This window comes from Fomitiporia mediterranea (genome assembly GCF_000271605.1).
Source record: "Fomitiporia mediterranea MF3/22 unplaced genomic scaffold FOMMEscaffold_13, whole genome shotgun sequence".
Taxonomy (NCBI): domain Eukaryota; kingdom Fungi; phylum Basidiomycota; class Agaricomycetes; order Hymenochaetales; family Hymenochaetaceae; genus Fomitiporia; species Fomitiporia mediterranea.
Window position 1 is genome coordinate 50,698 of NW_006760398.1, and position 7,725 is coordinate 58,422.

Consider the following 7,725-nt stretch of genomic DNA (forward strand, 5'->3'; position numbering starts at 1 on the left):
ACTACATTAAACAGCCTAAGAATGTGTTCATCCTTTTCCAACATGAATCCCACTCACAGAATAATGAGACAGAGGCAGCTGGTGGTGTAGAGGTTGGGACTGTAGAAATAGTGTATTATTTCCTATTTTTGTATTCTATAATTTAAATATAATTATATTTGATTAATTATTTGATATAAATTGTATAGTAAGCAAAAGAATTTAAGAAAGCTATTCAAACACTTGTAATGACTTGTAAGCATTATAAGCAGATATTATACTGTCACAAATTAATAAGTATGTCTTAACCTTGTAATTTAGGCAGTATATTATAATCACTTGTATAAGTTGACAATTTATAAAATTATATTGGAAATTGCCAAGTTTTAAAAGTATTTTTTCTTGCTTATTTAACATTGTACTTTCCTTGCTTAACTCCCCAGGAAGATTATAAGTAATTGGACAAATTTTATAAAATATATAAAATATACAAGATTACAAGCAAGTATAATACTTAAGACTTTTTTGTAATGCAGGAGTGCCCTAAGTACTCTCTCTTATTGAGACATCAAGTGAGTGTCTACCTTATATACTATATAGTGAAGTCTAATAGTCTGAGACATTCCAAGCATAGTAACTCTACATAAGGCAATTAGGGATTTCCTAATCCAGAGCACAATCTAATACTCCCCTTCAAGCATTAATTAAGAACTATGACTGTATGCCTAATAGTTTGTTTAGATACTTGATCTGTAGGATGTGGAGAGCTTTTGTAAGGATGTCTGCTAATTGGTTCTGTGATTGAACATAGTATACATTGATGTAATTGTTTTGAATATAACATTGTATAAAGTCTTTTTGTAAATCAAGGTGTTTAGTGTGAGTGTTGTACATTATTTTGTCAGACTTTACAGTCTTTATTACACCTTGATTATTACAATAAATTGTAATGGGTGCTGATTCAGTCTGTAGTACTTCTTCAGCAAATTGTTTGAACCAAATGGCTTCTTGAGTAGCATACACTAGTACTTATAACTCTGCTTTGTAAACAGATAGTAGTACCAGGTTTTACTGTTTGCTTGACTAGGATATGGTTGATTTAGCTAATTGAAAGATGTAGCCATTTATTACTTTATGTCCTTCTGTCATTTGTCTGTCTGTATCATAATAGCCTTATAGTTTTAAGGCATTTGTGCTTCTAAGTTGAAGCCAGCAATTTGTTGTATATTTTAAATATGTAAAGCAATGTTTCACTACTTTGTAGTGATGTGTTTGGGGCTTTTGTAAGTAGCACACTAATTGCCTAGTAATATAAGATATGTCTGACTGTGTGCAATCTGTAACATATCTTAACAATTCTACTATATTCATGTATAGCATTGTTTCATTATTACTTTTGTTTGTATTGTATGTATTGTTTGTATTGTTAGATAGATCTATTCCAGGAGTAATAGGTGTTTGTAGTGCCTTTTTGTTTTCAAAGTAGTAACACTTGATTATACTTTCAATATAATACTTTTGCTGTAAGCTAATCATTTGTTGAGGTCTATCTTAGCTTATTTTAATACTAAGTAACTAATGTATTTTGTTACTGTTAGTGAATGTAACATGTTGTCTTAATACATATTTAAATACTGTTATTATAGCAATAGCTTTGCTAATAATCATAATATTGTTAATGTGTATAAATGTTACAAGAATCGTTTTATTGTTTTGTTTCTTATAAAATACAGTATGATTGTAATTAGCTCATTCTAATCCAATCTTAAGTAGTAGTTTGGTAATCTTCTTATACTATTGTCTACCTACTTGTTTCAATCTGTATAATGCTTTATTTAAGTGTAATGCCTGTCTAGGTTTTATATCTGTAAGTAGCCTACCTAGTAGTAGTTTCACATAAATGAGTTTGTCCTCATTTAGTTCTCTGTAAAGATATACAGATTTTACATCTATCTGATATATTTTGTAGTTCTTAGATACTGCTCAAGATAACAATAATTGTACTGTTAATAGTTTTGTTACTAGGGCAAATAAGTCATTAGAATAGAAGTCTATTCCATTCTTTTGAGTGTATTCTTACACTACAAATTATACTTTGTATTTGTCTATTCAGCTGTTAGCTAGTCTTTTGATTTTATAAACAAATTTTGTTCCAATTATATTTGTATTTGTAGGGGGGATAGTATATATCCATGTATTTCATTGTTAAAGTGACTGTATTTCATCCTTCATAGCTTTGATCTACTGTTCTTTGTCTATACATGTTATAGTATTGTAATATATTAATGGATCATTATAGATTTTGTTAAGGAATTTGTTAAATTCTGTTAGATACATAACTAGGTTTATATTGTCTTTGTAATTTAAACCTATAGTTTGTTTAACCAGTCTTTACTCTTGTGTAGAGTGTTGTATAACAGGTTCTTTATATTTATTATTGTTATTAGGAAGAGTTTTATCATTGTTTGATGTATCACTATTATAATTATTCTCCCCTTCAATCCTAGACATTAGCTTGTCTATGAATTGTATGTTGTGTTCAACAGTAACTTTATTATTATGGTACACTAAGTGACCTTTACTGTTAGTATCATAACCTAACTATTGTGCATATTAGCCTCTAGGTTGTAGTTTATGTGTTTGTTCATTCTGTATAATACAATATGTACTGAATTCTTGTATATTATCTATTTGATAATGTTTGTTATACTGTTTGTAATATAGTGTTGTGAAATTAATAACAACTCTCAGCATTCTGTTATGAATAAACATTTAATATTGTACTGTATATACTCAGAATTTCATAAGTAACTTTGCTAATAACAGACATGTGTATACACTATTAAAGATAGTCTTATACATATGTTCCACAACTCTGTTCTACTATAGTGTATTGTGTACTGTTAATCTACATATTGTTCCTTGACTTTCAATATACATAGTGAAGTCTTTACTTAGGAACACTGTATTATTATCACTTTAGAGAGTTTTAACTCTTATACTGTACTGTGTAAAGAGTCTTATTGTATGCTTTACATATTCTGTAAAAGCATAGCTTTTATACCACATAGGTAGCATAGTTACCTATTGTGTAGTATCATCTACAATAGTAAAAAGATATTCATACTTGCTGTAAGCTTATACTAGGGCAGGTCCCTAAATGTCAATGTAGAGATGATCTCCATAACATTGTGTAAGAGGTGTTGTTTGTATTTTTAGTATTTCATTGTATTGTATGTTTGCTTTAATACAATCTGTACACTGTGCATTTTTATTGTCTATTATCCTTTGACTTATAATCTCAGGATACTCTTGTATGAGTTTGCACAAGTAATCAAAATTAACATGACCCATTCATTAATGTAGATCAACAATAGTGATTACATTAATAGATTGTTTATTATGATGAGAAACTATTATATACAAGTTATTTTGTACATGTATTTCACCAATCTTTGTATGAGTAGGAGAATAAATAATACATTCATTGTTTGTTTTCATTAAAACATATCCTACTTTGTATAATAGTACTTCACTAACAAGTGTGAAGTTCAGATTAGGATGATAGTATATGTTTTGTAGTGAAATTGTATTCACCTTAGTATACTCATCAGCTTTGTCTCATAGTTTTATGTTAAATATTATTACTCTACTTTTGCTAAGTATGAATAACAATTTATTCACAATTGTAATGTTTATTAGGGTCAAGTTCTAGATGTTTGTAAGACAGAACAAGTATAGAGTAGTGTGTACATTTGTACTAGAGTCCAATATATTAATACAATGTATTAGTTCAGTATCATTATAATGTATTACATTAATACATATGTTTGGATTATAATTGAACTCCTCAATGACTTCTTTTGTATTGTCGAATGAGTTCATAAAGTTGTCTACTTACATGACACTATCCTCTTGTACTTTGAATGCTGAAAATACATTGGATTCAGTAGATAGAGTGGATTGAATGGGTAAACTGCTAGAACTTGATACTAAGGCTTCTACAATTACAGACTCTAGCATTAGCATTTTATTAATGTCTTTAATGAATACTGTTTTGTTATTGTCTCTAATGAATACTACTGTATTAAGTGTAGGTTGAGACAATGTAGTAGTAGTAGTAGAAGTAGTAGCTGTTTGCCTATACTTTTTCTTTCAAGCTTCTGTTGTTTTGCTCATTAGAGGGTTTTAGCAGTCTTTTAACATATGCTTGTACTTATTACAGTTGTAGCATTTAACTTTATTATAAGGCTTTGTTTTGCCTTTAGCTACACTTTTGCCTTTTGTTTGTAGGCTGTCTTATTCAGTATCTTGTTTTGTTTAAGAGTACTGAGAATGATACTTAGTATATATGTTTTGTAATTTGTGTATCAACTTAGCTGGTGTCAGAACATCTTTCTGAGTTACTATAACTGTTGGTAGTTGATTATAATGGGTAATCTGCCTGTCTAGCATTGTTACTACCTATCTATACTCACAAGGAGTAGTAAGGTTAATTGCTGAAATGTATGTATTGTCATTAAGGGCTTTATTATATGTAGACAACTGTCTATAGATTTGTTCAATGTTGTCTAATGTCTTATCAAACTGTAATACATACTCTTTTACTGTAAACAATGTAGATATGTCTATAGTATGTGTTATTATTGTTTGAACATTGTATTGTTCAGAAAGCACCTTCATGAGACTTCTAACACTTGTATGTATTGTAAAGTTTGTATAAATTGTATTAGTTATTGTTTTTATTATACAATAATACAAAACATTGTCTGTATGTATACTAGCATTATTAGAGGAAGGGGGATTGTACTCTAGATGGTCTGAGAGCATTATGGTAGTAACTGTACTGTGTATACACAAGTACTATATCTTGTATCCCTTTGTACCAGCCAACTTTTCTGTTCCCTTAAAGAACTTTGTAATGTTAGAGTCCTTCATTATAATGTTAACAAAGGTATGTATCATAAACAACATTATAATGGGTTTGAGGGGAGAGGGAGGTCTAGGGCTTGGTAGGCTAGTAGGAGGCAAAGGTGTTCTGTAAGAGTGAGTACATAGAGGCATTTAATAGGCACTAAGGCTCATAACCTTTTAATAAGTATAGTAGGAGTGTCTCAAGTACTCTCTCTTATTAAGACATTAAGCAAGTGTCTGCCTTATATACTACATAGTAAAGTCTGATAGTCTAAGACATTCCAAGTGTAGTAACTCTACATAAGGCAATTAGGGATTTCCTAATCTAGAGCACAATCTAATAGACCTCTTAACAACTGTGTTCTAGTTATTACATAAATCCTATGTTACTACAGTCTCTACTTGAACAGTTTAGGGGCTGTTGGGTAGAGCCATCTTAATCTTGGACCTATGTGTTAAAACCAGAATTTACTACAAAGGGAGGTATATTAGTGTATAATAAGTACCTTGGTTAGTACTGAAACAGAGTTGGAATGCTAGGTTAATTATGTTATACATTACCTTACAAATTAAAGTTTTACACCTACTGTACAAGCTTGAAATGAGAAACAAGAAAGAACAATCATTCTTCAAAGTCATATCTGTTACTGACCTTGAGTGTATATTACACAGTCTGTTGTGTCACATTTTGAACTTTTGGATAATGTTTGAGCTAGTACAGAAGCTAGCAGATTGTTCAGCATTTTTATTTGAAGGGTGCAAATATCAATCTCCTTTGTCTTCATTCTGGATACACCTTGGGAATTTAAGCAACAACATAAATTTGTCAAATGTTTCATTATTCCAGTCCTCTAAAACAAAGTGTACTTTACAGTATGTAACAAAAGTATTACACATATGTATTCAGTATACTTCTTTATTTTATTACACTAATATATAAACAGTTAATACTTAGTCATTATTATAATATATAAGTAAATACTATATAGTATATTATAGTAAGTAGAAAGGGTTAAATATATAAGTATATAAATTAATTTGTGTTAATTTGTAAAAAAGTTACTGTGCATTTTTTTTGATCACTTTTATTAAGTTAACTTAAACTAGCATTTTATATTTAAATGAATGAATGAATGAATGTTATAATTTAGTATTTAGTATATCCTCCTTAAGCTTTTACTAATGTATAAACTCTTCTAGGCATACTAGTATATAAAGCTACAATATAATTCTTATCTATCTGATACTATTTCTTCTGTAAAGCCTCCCACATTTTATAAGTATTCCTTAGAAGTGGGTTCTGAGCTCATACTTTCTTGTCAAGGTAATGCCAGACATGTTCAATGATATTCATGTCTGGACTCAAAGGTGCCTAGTCAAGGAGTTTGATATGTTTTTATTGTAACCATTTTAAGGTCACTCAAGATTTGTGTTTTAGATCTCTATCCTGTTGAAAGATAATCTTATCCTTCTGAATGTTGTAGTCAGAGAGGGTGCTAAGGTGTGATTCCTGAAGGATTTGGATGTATTGGCCTGAATCCAAATTACTGTTAATACAATAAAGCTGTCCTACTCTATGTGTAATAATGTATCCCTAAACCATAATATGCCCTCCCCTGTTCTTTGCATACAATGAATCCTTCTTCCTCCTGTAGACTATAGTCCTTCTATCTGACTTGAATATATTGATTTTCGTCTTTTCCAAGAAGATTACTTTTTACTATTGTGAAATGGTCCAAAATCAATACTTGCTTGCCTAGTATCTCCTGTAGGAAATGTATGTTTTAGACAAGTATGGTTTAATGAGAAGGACTTAGACTACTACTCCATACCACTTAAGAGTATGTTGAATTGTTTGTACAGAAACTTTTAGAAAGTACTTGTGTTTGAGATTGGATGTATCCTTTACTTAACTAGATACAAGTAAATAAACAGTATAGTATAACTTGTGAATGTTGAATTTGCTTGGACAGCCTTGTTTTGGCTTGGTGTAGTATGGACTAGAGTGTTTAAGCAGTTTGTAGTAGTTCTGAGATACTGTCAACACATTACAACCAAGTTTTTTTGCAATTTCAGTATTAGTCAAACCAGTCTTCTTCCAGCCTAAGATACATTGCTTTTTTGTTAGAGTAAGATATAGAGCCATTACAGCAGATCCAGAGTAGTCTGAATTGAGCAAAACAGTAGGTATTATTAATAATGGTAGGGTATTAGGATGGCACAATGTTCAGTGTAATAGTACAACCAAAAAAAATGCACATGACTCTTCACACAATCTTACATGTAAAATCTGATATAATAATACATTTCTTTCTTTTTTATTATTATAATTATTATCTTAATATCTTCTATTTAAACATCACGAAAAAGTCTTAACAGTTGTATTAGATTATAACCTAGTACATTTTTTACTTTTTGTAAATTTTGTAAAAGTGATAATAACTTAGATAGTAGTTTTCACAAGTTAATTATAATTTAGTACAAGTAAAGTGAGAATCCAGAATAGTTATTAAAATTACTGATATTAATTATGATTGTACAAATTGTCAAGATATATAAGTGATTATAACATACCTCTCAAAATAATAATGTTAAAATATACTTATTATCTTTTGACAGTATAGTATTATCTTACAATATATACAAGTCATTACAAGCATCTGGATAGATTGCTTCTGCTTTGCATACAATTTTGTATCAAATAATTAATAAATGTAATTATATTTAATTATTTAATACAAAAAGATAGTGAATATTATATTATTTCTACAGTCCCAATCCCTACACCACTAGCAGCCTCTGCCTTGTTCCTCTGCAAGCAGAATTCATGTT